The sequence below is a fragment of the Colias croceus genome, chromosome 24 (assembly GCF_905220415.1).
Source record: "Colias croceus chromosome 24, ilColCroc2.1".
In the NCBI taxonomy this organism is placed as follows: domain Eukaryota; kingdom Metazoa; phylum Arthropoda; class Insecta; order Lepidoptera; family Pieridae; genus Colias; species Colias croceus.
The window spans coordinates 2,978,107-2,996,550 of record NC_059560.1 but is presented as its reverse complement, the minus strand read 5'-3'; the positions used below and the strand labels follow the sequence as shown (position 1 = coordinate 2,996,550).

Here is an 18,444-nt window from a genome sequence, read left to right as displayed (position 1 = left end):
ACTAGGTTGCCGTTGTTTTTGGGAACATACAGAAAATGTATAATTAAACACAATTATTTGAAATGGAAATTGCAGAGAAATCTTAAGAGGCACGAGCCCATCACCAAATTATGTTATTACTTTTTGATAACGAAAATTTATAATAAAAATTTATAATTACGAATATCGCATCAAGCTATGATTTCTTTTATAGAGGTATGACGCAGGCACGTCTAATTTTAGGCAAAAACCTTATATGTTTCTCATCTCCATAATACTCGGGTACCAACAGAAGGACGGTACCCGGTCTTTTGGAAGGCTTACGTGGGGACACGGATCCAACTCGCAGAGGCCCTTTTGAGAGTTTTAATGTGTTATGGGACACCAGCCGCAGCCTGCCCATGACTGAACTATATAGAGATACAGCCCTGGGCAGTCCGGGCCGATGTAGGACTATTACCTACAGAAATTGGAAATAAATAACTGGACTAATTATTATTATTTAGTGAATAGTAGTGAATATCAGATATTGCTGTAAGCTGTAAGAGCTTTCTCTGACTGTATTTTATTATATAATAACGAATTCTGTAAGAATACTTACCAATAAAGTAATTATTTCTTTTATCATTTCTTCTGTATTGTGATTGCTTAACTGAATACTTATATCACCATATTTACACCAAAGGAGAATGGCGAAACTGGGCCTAACTGTTACAGAAATCATAATATATTTAAAATTCATTATGTTATTTTTAGTAATTCTTGGTAAAATATTTACTTCTGATTCTATGGGAAAACAAATCTTTGAAAAAAAAGATAATGTGTTCACTACCGGCATTGTTATTTAGATTTCTATGACTACCGGTCTTATCAAGCAGAGATTGTCAGTGTTGTCAGGAGTAAAAAAGTCGAATATATCGATTAATACGAATGAATGTCTATATTTTATTTTTAATTTTATTGAATTCAAATGCTTTATAAATCAGAAGCAAAACTTAACTTATTTTTAACACATATCTGAATTTATTTAGATCATTCTATAAAATAAAAACATGTTTTACTTAATCAATAATAATTATAACATTTTTATTTAGGTACCTGGCCATTAATAAAATGTCAAATTATTAATCATAATTGTGTCAGTGATGAGTGATTTGTTTATGTTTGTTGTTTGACATTTGAGTGAAGTTTTAGGCCCTTCTCCCATTACGATACGCATAGGCGATTCAAGTATCCTGCAAGTCTCGGAGACTAGTCGCCGCGGAGTATCTCACATATATTTTTATGTAGGCTCGCACACTACGCTACTGGTATCCTACACGTCCGCGACTAGTATAGCACTACTCACCGTGTCGGTCGCTTTTGCATCGCGTCTCGACTCTCGCGCGTATCTCTTCGTTAGAAAGATAAAAATATCTAATCATCATGTTGTAGTTCTCGTTCGGCTACAAAAACTCTACAATTTATGTTTCTTTCAATATATGGATGAATCCAGTACTTCTTACTCTTACGTTGGCGTCTTCTATTTCTATAAAAAAGAAAAACTGCAAGAGCTTCTTCGTCACTGGAATTGCTGATTGCTCGACATAACGACGTAACTGTTGTTGCAATAAATAAATGAATTATTATTATTATAACTTTCGCGTCGGTCCACAAAAACGAGGCACAATAATGATGAATTTAGTCATTATTTAGTCGCGAGCATCGGGTAGCCAGCAAATATCTAAGTAGTATTCTACGCGAGTATCGTATTCTAGAAGTATCGTACCTAATGGCAGAAGGGCCTTAGTAACGTTTTATTCAAAATTGATCTTAATCAATATCCCAATATCTCTGCTATCCCATAGAAAAGATCTATAATTATTATATTCATAGAGTCTGTATATTTTTATCTATTTAATCACCCATAAATCATCAGTGTAACGATCAGGCCCAGAGTCCTATGGGAGTTTGCCATTCTCCTTTACATTAATTGTTACATATTTTTAAAATGTAGGTAAAAATAAATAAAATAAAATAATATTTATTTGCTTAAAAAAATGAGTTTTCAACAACGTTAATTTTACCCTATATTAAAAAAGGTATATTTAAATTATTTGTAGGTCAATTAAAAATCTAAAAATGATGTCCACCGTATTAAAATGCAAACATACAAAAGTCAATAATCTCATCTATTATTTAAGTATAAATGAGTTGTTTCTGGGTACTTTGTGATGCACGTTGAGTATCTCATTAGTATTGTGGCGGTGTGCACTTGCGCAATATTCTGATAGCCAGTTTATTGATCAAATTATAACTTCATTTGTTTGAGTTTTTGATAATTAGTCTATACTTTATACTTTAATATTATAAAGAAGATTTTGTTTGTTTGTTTGAACGCGATTATCTCAGGAACTACGGGTCCGATTTAAAAATTCTTTCGGTCTTAGATAGCCCATTAATTGAGGAAGGCTATAGATTATAGGCTATATATTATCATCACCAACAGGAGAAGAGCCACGTGGGTGAAACCGCGGAGCGCAGCTAGTATTTGGTATATATTTTATACAATAAGTGCAATTTTAGTAACATATTATTGAATTAACAGCTTGTTTCGACTTTGTCCGGATAACTCGGGATAAAAAATATGTAGGTAGTATGTTAGTCCATAATGTAGCTTTGAAATGTTAAAATAATAAAATTATATCTATAAAAAAACAAAAAATAACCAAAAAAACTAAAACTACGCATTTATTTAGGTTTATGTCTAACCCAACATTATTTTTTTTCATAAACCCTAGTTTTATTTTTCCTACGAGAAGGTATCTAATATTTAAATTCGATTCGGAAGTATATTGGGAATATATTTTTGTGTAATAATTTGATTATTAATTTATATTTGTAAATAACACATAATTCCTATTGCTAAAAAGTAAGTTAATAAATTGCTTAATGCTTATTCAATAAAATTGATTTGGATTTTAGCTAAATTTGAGTGAAGCGATATTTTCTGACATCAGTACCTCTATATTAATTTTGAAAAAACTTGAGAAAAATAAGTGGGTTAGCCTTGATATATTTAAAAATATTATTTGTATTGTTAGTAATATTCTTTATTTGAGAATGTTTCAAAACACCTAAAGGTAAAATAATTCATAAGTAAATTATCTCAATTTATTCAGGTGTGCAATTATAGAAGGCATGAAAATTTTCCATTACAGCGATATAGGTAAGTAGATATGTTATTATTTTCGTTACAAATGTTTTTACTATTATAATAAAAAAAAATGTTATAAGTAGGTTAGTGAAGTTTCTGGAATGTTCTACAAAATAATTATCATGGAGCATAATATTATCTGACTTCAACTTTAGTAGTACTATATTCTTTTACAGATTTTAATAGAATGTATAGTTATAATGATACTTTATGAATATATCCGTTTGGAAAAATATAATTCGAGATTTGTATTTATATTTTCTTTGGCGTTTTAATAAAAATAATCGTAATTGTTTTTAATATCAATTACTTCCGTATATGAAATGCCTTTCTTAAAGTGCATAAAGACTCGCGTAGAAGTTCTATGATACGGCTATTATCATCAAATATACCGAAACGAATTAATAGCTATCCGTTTTATTGCTGCAATAATTATTTCACGCGATGCTAAGCTAATAGGGCAGGTGATGACCAAACAAGGGCTGACAATATTGCGCGGAGACTTCATAAAAAGAATGTAATCTTAATGTATTTATTAATCCACATGAACGTGAACGAAGAAAATTATGTAAGCATGGTGTTTGTCTGTTCGGAAAACGCTTTTCTATCGTTCCGTCCACTCACCACCAGATGGCAATGTCGGTTACCGCTTTTAACATATAAGTCGGCGTACAGCGCGCACCGCGCATAGCTCGCTTTGACGTTGGCCTGAACGCATTGCTGTGTCGTCGACTTTTCGCATCGCGTCTGTGCACGAATTACGAACTTTTGTGTTATCTGTGCTCCGAAATGGATATACTAACCCTGGACCCGACTGGACTGTATTAAAAAACCCAACATGGAAGCCATAACACTCGATCCGACCGGTCAATATTGACGATGGCTAAGAGTTTGGACCCTACCGGTGTGTATTGAACTTTCTTATTAGAATCTTACCAGAATGGAAGTATTGGATCCTACTGGGCAATATTAACTTCAAAATGATCGGGCTAGACCCAACAGAAATCTATTGATATCTATCGCTAGACAACAAGATGTGCTGCGGGAGACGAATTATCCGTACAGGCGCTCGTCCAGAAGAAACCTCATCGTGTAGAAAGAGGAGGTACAGAACGATTACATAAATTGGTTGCTCAATATCAACGACTGTAAATAGTAAGGAAAAAATGAAGGGGGACGAATTGGCAAGGTCATTGGTTGGATATCAGCTGACTACGCGGCTGCATTCAGGAAATATATTGGATATGCAGAAGATGCGGCGGCGTGGCGGCCAGAATTATACAATTTAGAACGCGTTCGACAGATCACAAAAATTTTGAATGAGGTAAGTTTTTATTTTCGTATGCAATCTCTTAATATATTTTACTACCTTAAGCTGATAAATAATAGTTTATTTTTCTTAGTTTAATTGAAATAATGCTTCTACTAAATTTAAGATAACATAATTAATAATTTATTATTAAATCTAATAATTCAAATGTATGTATATATAAATCGTTTATAGCAATGCAATGTTGCTATGAAATTCTCATTACGCAAGTACGTGTTGCACTTGACCACTTTTGATTCTGGTTCATTGAAACAAAGAATGATAATTGACATCTATACATAGCAACTTCTTGCATAATATTTTTAGATAACTCCTAGTTCCTACTCCTACGTAAGTCTTAATTAATATAAATATATTACACTAACAAAAAAAACCTATACAAAAAGCTTCAAATGACTGCTGTGGAGTCTTTTTAATTTTCTGCCCGAATTTCGGACAGTATCGCAATTTTTATGGCACCGACCGCGAGTTCGTTGACCGGACATATTTTATTTCATCGCGCTTCCACGTACACACACAAACTGCACACACTCGCACAGATGAATCCACGCACACTAGCGCGGCACATCTCCGCGTGTTGCGGCCAGTTTCGCAAAAACACTACAACGCGCTCATTTGTATTATGGACATTATTGTTAAATTAGCAACAATTTATTCATATTATCAAGAATTTTAGACAAATATGAAATCGCAACCAACCATGTAGGTCAATTAATCGATTTAAGATACGACAGTCGTTATAGTATTAATCTACTTTTCATAATTGCCATACTCCTTGCATATATTAAAAATTAAATCGGTAAAGTTTCAAAACCTACAATACAAGGCGGCTATGTCATAATACCTAAGTCGAGATTAAGAAAACGTGTAATGCGCCCGTGTTTGCCGAAATATTCCAGTTCAACAACCGGGCGAACGCCCGATCGGGAGTTCAAAATAGACGCGGACATGGTTCCTCGGCACTCTTCGGTGACACTCAAAAATTATCGCGCCATTTTTAAACTTCGAACGCGCACCCAGATTAAAAAGCATTGATTTTGTTTTGACAGCTATTACAAATAAACGTCACAATGCGTTCGAATTACGAATAGATGCAATATTAATGACTGATGGTAGGTTAGACGCGTTCGCGCTCACGTTTTTTGTTTTCTGAAGCATTGTTTTTCACCGCGTGAGCTTTAATTGCGATGAGTCAGGGGGCTGATAAGTTCGTTTCGCACATGGTGCGACGATTAAGCGATATTAAGTTACTCGTTGACCTTCCTTGACCCCAGTTGAGGTGCAGTCTGGCCTGTTTTTGGCATTGCGTCATCATAGGTCACTACCTTCCTAGCCGGCCATATTTTTTGCTCATAAACTTATGCTTCGCACGTGGAGTTCTTCCTTTGTTAGAGCATTTAAACTCATACCAGCTATTTGGGTAACTTAATATGGTCAAGACGAGTTGTGTTGTAACTTAATGTGTCGTAATTTGATTGTGATAACTCAAACTCAAACTCAAACTCAAACATTTCAAACTCAAACATTTATTTATTCAATTAGACTTCTTCGAGAAGCACTTTTGAAACGTCAATACATATTTTTATCATTTACCACCGATTCGGAAAGCAGTATCTATGGAGAAGAATCGGCAAGAAACTCCATAGTTGCTCTTTTAAATCATTTCAGTATTACAATTTAATTTTACAAAATAAGTATGTAAGTAACCGTACGTATATAATTATTATCATAATATGCCAAAGAACTGTCCTGCGGTTCTCACGCGACAACCCTCCATGGGTTTTTATCTTCCATATATTCCTTAATGCTGTAATAGGCTCTCTGAACTAAGACGTTTTTTACATAATTCTTAAATTTAGCACTACTAAACTCTTTAATAGTATGAGGAATTTTGTTGTAAAAAAGTATACCTTGACCCATAAATGAATTTTTAACTTTAGCTAACCGGTAAAATGGCATTTCAATTTTATTTCTGTTCCTTGTGCCATAACAGTGTCTATCTCCTACTCTTGTGTGTAAGTCTGCGTTTTTGTGTACATATAAAATATTATTAAATATATACTGTGATGGTACAGTAAGGATACCAGTATTCTTAAAGAGATCTCTTAGTGAGTCCCTAGCACGTAAATTATATATAGAGCGTATGGCTCTTTTCTGTAATATAAATATAGTTTCAATATCTGCAGCCCTGCCCCATAGAAGAATTCCATAGGACATAATGCTATGAAAGTAGCTAAAATAAACCAATCTAGCCGTGTCTACATCGGTGAGATGCCTTATTCTTCGAACTGCATATGCAGCTGAACTAAGCTTAGCAGCGGTGGCGGCAACATGGGCCCCCCATTGTAACTTCTCATCTAGTGTCAATCCAAGAAAAACAGTAGAATCCACAGGGTATAATACCTCCCCGTTTAAAATAATATCCCTTTTTACCTTTTTTACATTTGGAAGGATAAATTCTACACAATTTGTTTTTTTTGCATTTAATAATAAATTATTAGCAGTGAACCAATTGGATATGCGTAAAAGAGCAGAGTTTACTTCGTCAACGTTTGAGTCATGTCTATCCACATTAAATATTAATGAGGTATCATCTGCAAACAGTACTATTTCACACATATCCTGCAAATAATAAGGTAGGTCATTAATATATACTAAGAACAAAAACGGTCCTAAGATAGATCCCTGCGGAACACCTATGTTAATCGGCGCACCGCGAGATTTCTCTCCATTAACAACAACGGTTTGTACCCTGTTCTGAAGATATGAAGCTATGAGGTCCTGAGATAAACCTTTAATACCATAAAAATTTAGTTTCCGTAATAGAGTGGTATGTTCTACACAGTCAAAAGCCTTAGAAAGGTCACAGAATATCCCTAAAGCATTCTTTGAATTTTCCCATGCTTTATATATATGTGACAAAAGAGCTATTCCAGCATCAGTAGTAGAGCGCCCCTTTGTGTAACCTGGCTTGGCTACGTTTTTTATACACCGCTTATAAGACCAAACGTTGATATAAACTTTTTATGGCCATATGCTGTAGATAGCAAAATACAGGTTATCTAAAACTATGATAATGTTGTTATGTCACGAAATAGTTTATGTGGTTTTGTTTTATGCGTGTAATTACCTAGGTATGTGATTGGAATAAAAATATATGAATGATAAAAGTACACTTACTTTTACACTAAACCCGCTGAACTTTACCGAAATAAAGGTAAATTAACATTTTACATCAGGTAACAAATTAACATAGGTAGTTTGTAAATTACGACAGGTGGGCACCACGTTTACGCGTACGCGTACACGAAAATATTCTTCTATGGAATTCAACATGAATAAGCATTATTCATATATTATATGTATGTAGGTATGTGTGTAGGTAAACGTGCAATAATTCTTCTCAATTCGTATTGAATAATTTTAACGTACCATTAATTCAAACGGAAAACTGCATGTTGATTACACTTATCTAGATAAGAAGAAAAAAAAAGTAGCAAGCTTCAATACATTATAGTTTTTTTTATGGCAACTGGAAAACCAATTTCATCGAAGTTGACTCAACAATCAGTTTTTAGAGGAAACTTTTGATACAACTCCCAAGAATTATCAGTAGCTAAAGAGTAAAGACAAACGGAAAATAACTAAGACAAATTTACTTTTATAAATTTATTGATAACCTAAAGTCTAATCTATATTTTAAATAGACACAAACAAGGTTGACAAATACATTTAAATTAATATCTATTGATCATACGAATTGAAAAGTTGCAAGTAAAAATTAAACATAAAAAATTGTTATTGTAGTTAACAAAAATTGGTTTTATTTTATGTAAATAACAATTTAAGTAATATAATATTCATCTGGCGCCATTTTCTTACTTTTTATCACAACTGACGCATACTAATCATAATGAAGCCCGACGCGGACGTCGCGATTCGCGATATAACTAGTTTGTAATTATTGTGTATTCACTGTATTTTATACATAACTAGCGGTCCGCCCCGGCTTCGCCCGTGGTACATGTTTTCGTTTTCTCTCCGTAAGAACCATCCTCGTACTTCAAGGAATATTATAAAAAAAGAATTAACGAAATCGGTTCAGCCGTTCTCGAGTTATGCGCTTTGCGATTCATGCATTTTGCATTTTGCGATTCATTTTTATAGTATAGATTAATATTAATAATATTAGGTATTAACTTGAAAATAAGTCAAATATTAAATGGACACACACAAAATCAATAAACATGCGACGTTCAAAAATTGCAATGTAAAAATACCAACTTTAAATAAAAACAAGGCTGCTCAATGTAAGGTTAAAATTTAATAATTTAATTTTTAATCGATTAAGCCAATATCATAAAATGCATATTATACCTACATCGCGATGTAAGATACGATACGCGACATATTGTTGCATAGCGAAAATTTTTTGCCGCGCAAAATACGTAAGGTGCATTACAAGGTTGAGACAGCTGGTTTGTCTAATTAGAGGTTATGTTTAAATAATTAAGTAAGCACTAGATAGTACCAGCCAGCAGGTGCTTTTTATTTATGCAAGAATAAAATCATTATTTAAAATATGCCAAATTATGTACGAGCATAAATAATGGGTTGATAATGTAGCCAGTGCGATAAATTGTTTGACATCTCGTTTATTTATCATCTGTACATCGTGACGTCTTGTTTTTATAAATGGCAATTATAACTCACATTTTATCAGATTATACAATGTACGATTCTATTTTTAAATTTGAACAAACATTCAAATTATTTATTTTAGAGCTACGAAGTAAAAGATAAGCTTCTCAAATTACTTATTTCCATGTTATTCTAAAACAAAGTAGTGACTGGTACATATTGAAAGAAGTCAACAAACCTCAAACCAAACAGGTTCCAATAGTTGAACAAATTATTTTATGTAACGAACATACGTGTACGAATATTTTAATTGTGAATATGTTTCAATGGTTGGTATTTCGTAATAATGAGTTATACTTACTTTTATTATAAACTCTGGAGAATAACAATAATATTATAACAATTGCATTATTGCATTATTATTATTTTAGAATAATATCTACAAATATGTAAAGTAATACAAAATACCTTAACTCCGTTGTTTTTTAAACATGCGTCTTAAATAATCGAATTTATGCGAATTAATCATGACTTATTTTATGAATTTACCTACGAATAACTAAGAATATTTACTAATCACAATCATAATATTCTTTATGCAATTTTAAAATGTTTTTCCACTTATTTCCGATATTATTGTTCGATATTTCAAGTACATAAAAATACCCTTGATATCGAGGTTGAAAGTGTGATACTAACTAGGTTTAATTGTATAATCGTCAAACAATAGAATCTATTAATTAGCACGCATAACCTTTAACACTAAAACCTAATTATAATACAACCTTCGTGTAATTGCGAATTCCGAAATAAAAAAAAAAAACAAGTTCAAATGAAATCGAATAATGTGTACTTAAATAATTAGATACTTTTAAAATAAGGCACTGCCAATAATTTTAAAGGTATGAATTTTAAAACCGACGGGATTCCCGCAATCATTTTTTTAGCCTTTATCCTTATGATACATATCAGGAAATAAGGTTTATCGCTAATAAATTTTATTAGTAAATTCTTAATAATGTAGCATTACCAGCTAAATATCTAGTGGTAAAACGGCTCAATTGAACTGAAAGGAATTTGGCGTCTTTCAAGTTCTGTTTGTTAAATTCACTTGTTAAACTCATATTAAATGAGTAAAGTCGCGTGCTCACGCTGGTATTTCCCTCTTATATTGCAATTTTACTATTCAAAATATCTGCAGTCGATACTTATAATCTATTTTACCTTCATAAATATATAAAAAAATATTGTAGGTAATTGTAAATTGGTAATTGTAATTGTAAAAATAGGAACAGATCCGATAATTATTATACAACTAAATTCTGATATTTAGTTTTATAGCATTCAAGCTTTATAAATTCTATCTATCTTTTTCTATTCTATATAAATTTCTCAATTCTTATTTCTATTCAAACTCTAACTAAAACTATTTATATTTTTTGGTTTTTATGGCATTCAAATGCTTTATAAATATAAATTTATAAAGAATAGAAAAAATTCGATCACGAGGCGGGACTCGAACCCGCATCCTTCGCGCCATTCCGGGGCGGATGCCTAACCAACTCAGCCACTCCGCACTCGTGACCTGCCTGAGCAATCGAATTTAAATTCGATTGCTCGATGCGGGTTCGAGTCCCGCCTCGTGATCGAATTTTTTCTATTCTTTATAAATTTATATCTAACTAAAACTAACTCAATTTGTCTGGCATCAGCTTATGCAACGCGAATTGCAGCATGTCTCTCAACAATATTTATGGAGTAACATCAAAGGGTAGCTAATTCGCTTATTAGTGATTAATGATATAACCACAGATATACTACTAGTTTACCGCCCGCGGCTTCACCCGCTTTGTCTAAAACCTAATAAATTATATACTAAAACCTTCCTCTTGAATCACTCTATGTATTAAAAAACCGCATCAAAATCCGTTGCGTAGTTTTAAGCATACAAATGGACAAAGGGACATAGGGACCGAGAAAGAGGACTTTGTTTTATACTATGTAGTGATACTAGAAGTAACACGGTATTAGACATTAAAATATAACAACAATCTATTTGTGTATTAAATATTATAAAAACTTTATCAAAACGGGAATTAAAGGAGGTAGTATTGATTACTTTATCTAGACAAAAAGACTACAAAATTAATACGCAAGTACAATAGCATACATAAACATTTTAAATAAATTAAACTTACAATAAAATATTTGGTTCGACATTGTAATGTTTCTTTGGCCGATAGATTGTTACGTTAACGTAAAGATTTAGCTTGTAAACTAAAAAGTTTTAATCAAAGTACACATAATATATTGTTCCACACATTAAACTTAGGTATAAATGTTATATGGCAAAGGGCTAAATACCAATAAATGGGATAAAGGTGTATTGTATCTACGCCATTTGCTACGCGTAATACAAGTAATACGTAATACAGTGGCTAATACCAAAGGTCATCCAGAAGTCAGTTACTGGGTCAGGCATTAGCCAGGCATATAAACCTTGGCTACATTACATAACACTTGCATAAGAATTGCGCTTAAACTGCAGCGTTAGTTGTTTTTAAAACACCGGTTTATCGGTTCTTTGATGGTGTTACATCATGTAGATTGCATTTATAGTTTACAACCTTTTGCTCATGTAGGTATGTACTACCGATCCATAATTTTAATTAAAAATCGTAGTTTTACATATTGGTTTCATGAATACATTGTTTCGTAATATGGTAATATATAAGGAAATTATTTATGCATGCAAGGTTCATAAGCTTTATAATTTGTTAACTGTTTAAATTAATTGGTTTGTTTATAATTTCTATAAAGCGTTGGTGTCTTTCCGATATTACTTAAAAAAAAATACTTTTCCTGTTACAAAACATTCCAATGTTTCTACAAATAATAGTCGATAAAGAACAAATCCAATCGTTTGCCGTATTCAATTTTATCAAATTGAAATCACTATGACTGGAATGTTTACAAATTTTTTTTATAAAATGATATCACACTTGGAGTTCCATCGGATATTGACCCCTTAATTGCCTTTTTTGTTTACATATGTAAAAAAATTACCAAGGCCGTCAAAGATTATTGGCTTTGACGAAATCGGGCATTATACACTAAAAGTTCCTAAGAATACACCCACTTCGAAAGTCAAAATTGGCTATCCTTATTTATAAACTTGACGATATTTTTTGAAAATTAACAAATAATATACAAGTTTTAGAATTAATTAAATGGATAAGTAGAAATACGTGCGAAGTATAAAATCTAAATTAAATTTATATAAAAAATATATTCGACACTAGATAAGTCATTGGCATTGCAGCGAATGCCAATATACTGGGGTATGATGAGCGCGCGAGCGTTCAACCCGCTGATCTACCTAATCAGAGTAACTCACTAGCCTCCGCTGTATTCTTAGTTCCTGGAATTAATGAGCGCTCTATTTTTTTATGCGCGCTGGGTTACGACCGCTTCGCTATTTTTCATAATTTCTTTATTAATAGTGTGCGTTTATTTTACTTATTTTAAATTTTTATATAGGGTATTCTATCCTTAGATTCTATCTAATATTTCATCAATACCTATATAGTTACATAAATAGTTTAAAGCCAAGCTGTTTTTTTTCTACCAACATATACCTACTTATCAGTCAAAGCACTTGCACTATCTTGCGAAATACTCCATAAAAATATTTCAAATGTTAAAGTATGCGTATCCGACATGTACCTCTGCTAGTTAGCTTGTGATAACATATGATAACGCACACGAATAAAAATGTCTCATAGTGTGCTAGTGGGCGTAATTTTCACCTGTATCTATTTATGCTGCCCTGGTAGTGAAAACATAGTAGCGGCTCACGAACAAAACATTTTAACGTAGGAAAACCGTATGTGTACGTATGTATATAGACTATTAAATACACACATAGCACATGCCCCCATTCTCAACAAATCTGTTTTGTATGTTGTGAAAATCTATACCAACATTGTATTTTATACACGTAGTTACGTAAGTGGCAGTATCTCATAGCAGGGAACGTGTGTTAATAGGTACACTGTTTCCGCATAGGTTCTTGCTTCTTAGCAACACAAACGTGCTCTCGTGTGAACACGAGATCGTCAACCTTACAATTCATATCTTTGGCCATTACAATACAATTATTATCGATGATACTAACTAAAAAGTTAAGATAACAATTACTTAAAATGAGATTGTCCTATAATGTATTTGCTTCAAGAATCGTTTTAACCATATCTGAAATCGCAAGAAAAAACTTAAATTGTCGCATTTCATGGAAATGGATTCCGTCAAAACGTCATTTGTGTGATGTGACGCGCCTACACGCGTTCACGCACACCTTTGTGCCACGTGCCCACATGCTCATAAGATCATCCGCATAAAATACATTGAAACTGGGTACGTCATAAGTTCACCTCTCACGGTATCTGCGAGCCTGGTACCGCGTCTCCCCGTAATAAGCTGAAGATAACTCGCTTTTCTTGATCTTACACAGCCAACAACACCATTATTTATTTAACTTCCGCGTAACTTTAGTATTCAATTTCAAATGATATTTACGTCTAAATTATTGCGCTCCAAAATTAATAGCATCATTTTTATTAAGTAAGTAATAAATAGAATATTAAATTCACTAAATATTTATTTTACATGATTTTGTTTTAAAATAAATTCTTAATTCAATTATGTCTCTTTAAAGTCTTGTCTAAGAAGGTCACGATAAAGGGTCAAATGAGATTTGTCCAAAGTCGCTGGATTACGAGGTCTTTTTTTATTTAACGACTTGCGTCGTGAAACGACGGCCACGAATCTAACTTCCATCGAGTTATGCTGTCCTAGTACAAACTGTTCTAGTTGACGATCCAAGCGATCACGAGATGTCCGATTGAAAAGGATGAGCCAAACTTTGTATAATTAAAAAAAAACATTATAATTATTAAATTCAAATTCTTCATGTTTTTTCTAGATTTCATACAAAAAGAAAAATAAATAAAAAGGTACGCTTCAAACCTGTAACGCCATCTGTTATCGACTGGCAGGCAACATTAATTGCATGGATAAAGAAGAACAAAAATATCTAGTACTCAAATGTGGTCAATTTGAAGGATTATTTAAGGCAATGTGTCGCCGGGTTTAATTGAACAATGACAGGTGCAAAGAGCCTGTTTACCAAGGATGACCACTGTGGCCGGTGCACATTGGGCCAAATGACAACATTTTTTGCTCATAGCACTTATAAAATAATGACTATATTGTTATACGCTTTATGTAATAGGCAACTTAACGACAACTGCGTACATATAATATGTATCCAAACATCTTTGTCCGAATGGTACTTAACATTATTTTATTAACTGAAATAAATATACCTATTCGTTGGAATGTTTCGGATAGCACACGGCAACCTTTTATGTTTTTAAAACAGAAGAGAGAACACTCTTTTTGTTAATTTAAAAAAATAACAATGCACAAACATAACAATTGCATTGCACAAACGCCGAAATAAATGAATATTTTTTGCTATTAAAAAACATTTGCAAAAAATTAGATAAACGAATGCAATAGACACTCTGGTGGTCGCTTTAAAACGCAAATGTTTTATTTATGCAAAAAGGTTGCATTGTTTCGCAACTTTGCAAGATGCCGACACAATATAATGTGTTCAAAATTTATTGTAATATTAGCACATTTTAACTATCCTTATTCTATGCCGTGAGTCATTCACCTTAGTCAATGTTATATAACAATTACTTACACAACACGCAATATCAATAAAATACGATACACATTTAACGTATAATTAGAAAAATATGTAGTTTAAAATTGTTACAGTGTTACGTCCAATTTAAACTAGAGCATATTGTAAATGTAAATAAAAAGAAATATGCAAAACGCAGATGCCACCTGACGTGCATTAAACTCGAGATAGGCTATTGAAAAAACCGGTCAAGTTTACCCATGTATTATCTTACATCAGGTATTAAAGCATTATGGACAGAAAACTAAACTTCATCGCGTAAATTATTGTCTAAAATTATATCTTAGTACTTGTTTAAGTATGACATGATGTTTCTGAAATTGCATGGAGTTCTTGTCTGTATTCCACATTTGAAAACTTTCTTTTAGTTCCAGATATTGGTAATTTAAAGAAGTCATTTAAATTTCGAATATTTCTCTAATTTGTTTTTTTCTTTTGTTACAGATATAATGGACGATGGTTTTCCGCTTCGCACATCGAGTTTTTCTACAATCTATGACCCTCCAACCTTCGTGTTAATACTCATTAGATTTAAGATGCTAATTGACTGATTGTTCTCTCGTCAACTTGCACATATCTTTCATGCATTTGTATTTTTAAATTATTTTATTTAAAAAAAAGAATGATGCGTTGTTGACGGAATGGCAGATAATTTAATTTAGTAATTTATGATTCGGAATAAATCAAAATTGAAATAAGATTAGTATTTATCATAGAAATGTAAGTAATTGTCATTCTGTCAGTGACGTTTATCTTCTTCTAGAATCTAGGTTAAGTTATAAAAGACAAGCAAAAAGAGGCAAAGGGTTTTTTGAATGGTTCTCTTCATCTAAACTGTATATTATCCGAGTAACCTTCAAAATTTACCGTATTATAATACCTATGTAAAAGGGAAAAATTATTTAGCGATTAGTTTGTATAATCTACTTCTTATTCGAATAAATCGAGTTACCATTTTTTTTTCTTTTTGCTTTCGCAAGTGTAAATAACCGCTTGTGCTTTTTTTTTAAATTGAACTGAAATAGTAATTGAGACTGTACTAACAATGAATTCAGTGCTGTCAATAAAGACTGATCGGGACACAAAAGTGCTGCTATGAAATCTCTAGCCCATCTGGATCCCACCCTAGTGTAATTCAAAACATGTAATTCATTTTATTTAGTCTTAAGTGTATGTAATAAAGATGTTTATATTATAATTATGTTGTTTTATTAAATTGTCATAAAAGTACTAGTGAAATGAAGAATCAGATTTGAGAAGAATGTAATGATTTCTTCTATATGTAGATGATAGATATTTATTGAAGAATTAATATTTAACACCTGCTATGTAATACTTAATTGATATACCTACAAATATATACCTAATTGTATATTGCACTAATTTAGCACAACATTATTAGGTATTATTTATTATCTGGTTATTATTTGGCACATTATAAAAAGGCACTTTTATAGAATTTTATTAGCAAAATGTTAACACACGAGTATCGGCAACATCAATAAAAACTATTTGTTTCTATATCAACATGGATACAAAAGATCAACGCTTCAAAATAGATAAGAATTATCTAAAATGGCGATTATGCAAAATGTGCAAAATACAAGATGTCGTAAAACTTTTGTTTCGCATATTTTAACATATTTTAAACAATAATTGTTAATAGTTGTAAAAGTTAAAAAAATGGACAGTCGATATGTGATATAAAAAATCTCTCAGGTCAATATTGTACCTTAAACCATACAAAGAAGCTCGATATCTTAAAAATTCCTAGACATAATAATATATTAGGAACCTATGGTTTTTTTAATATGGATATAAAGTAAATAGTATTAAATGCAATTATTAAATATTTGAAACAAATTAAATAATTTTTGGAGTGTCTTAGGCACTAAAAACTGAAAGAGTAGAAAAAATTCGATTGCTGAGGAGGGATCGTCATATTATGTTGCCGAGCGCCGCCATGGTAACGCGAAAGAGGCTAGTTAAAATCTCACTTCATCTTTCAAAATCTTTTATCGACTAGGAACGAGATCACTATGTCAGTTATTTTTTATCTGTGAAGACAAAAAATAACTGACATAGTAGTAGTAGTCGGGAGTAGCAAGTCAAGAAGCCTGTGTTTTATTTTTGATTAACTGTGACAAAATTTAACTGATTTTGTATAACCTATAGAAGATAGTAGATATGTAAGTATAAAGTATACAAAGTAGGTATTCTTTTCTTAATGTAGATTCACCATTGACCCATCAGTCATCACCAAAGTTCAAATTTACTAAAAGAATATCTGTGTAGGTATATTTTTTTTCTAATTTAAAATATTTTCAATCAATAAATGATATCTACATTATAAGATCCAGACAGGTGATAGAAAAATTATAAGTAAACTAGATTAAGGCGCATCCGTGCCTAGACTTTGCACACACATTAATAATTCATAGAAATATAATTAGAATACAATTAACACAAATGAAGAACTATTATGGCTAAATTCCTAAGGAGTTGGTAGGTAGTAAGGACTTGGTAGGTAATGTTACTTTAGAACTTGGTATCTGTACTTTTATTATAAAGCTGAAGAGTTACTTGGTTTGCTTGATCGCGCTCATCTCAGGAAGCACGGGTCCGATTTTAATAGAAAAAAAAAGTGATTGGCACGGCTTAACCCGTTGACCAGATCTAAAAAAATACCTATGTTACTTTGGATACTTCTTATGGTAATATTTTATAACTTCTACTACAGTGACTTTTGAATTTATTAGAAAATATAAATCTCTCCTCTTTAAATATTAGTGTAGATATTATTAATTCTGTATTTTTGTAAGTTATAAACAAAATTATACATTATAAACTCCAAGCTCAGGCCTCAGTATCTATCTTATAAGTTATAAGTAATGCCCTAACTTCGATGACTCGTCTAGCGGTATCCATGTATCTAGCCTATGTAGTGCGACCCGTTAACATCGATAGGGATGTACAGAGATTATCGATAGTTTAAAGAACGACTGGGTTGTACGAGGTGAGGTGTTGAGGAATAAAATGCATGTGGGATTTCAGGAGAAGGGACTGTGTACTGTACAATATAGTGGTTTGATATCGTCATTTACTTTATTTCATTTTGACTTTCAAATGATTGCAAATATATGTTATTGTATTCATGTAATAAGAATTTTATGAGAAAGTAAACATTTGAATTGTTCATTATTGTTTTATTCGGAAACTTAGGGATTTTTAGACATTATATGTGTCTAATGATACAGTTTATGTGGTTAAAAAAATTATTTATCATTATAGTCTATTAGGAAACTCAATGCATATTTTCCCATATACATGTTTATGATATATGATCATTTGCCCGATTAGCAACAATATACGAGCAAGGGCCATATTTCTATGCCGTGCCTACATACATGCAAACCAAGGTAACCTAGGGCCGTTAGAATTCCTGCTCATGATTAACGATCTACCGGAATCAACTGGTATTTATTGTAAATAATTTAATAATACTTTTCAAAACTGCGGGAG

At 32.0% G+C, this 18,444-nt stretch overlaps 1 long non-coding RNA gene across 1 annotated transcript; it reads left to right on the top strand.

The window, feature by feature from the left end:
• Nucleotides 1-3,876: 3,876 nt before the first annotated feature.
• LOC123702791 lies at nucleotides 3,877-16,120 on the top strand. Its single transcript, XR_006752915.1, has 2 exons — nucleotides 3,877-4,499; nucleotides 15,367-16,120. It is a non-coding gene; the product is annotated as an uncharacterized LOC123702791 (long non-coding RNA).
• Nucleotides 16,121-18,444: the final 2,324 nt, after the last annotated feature.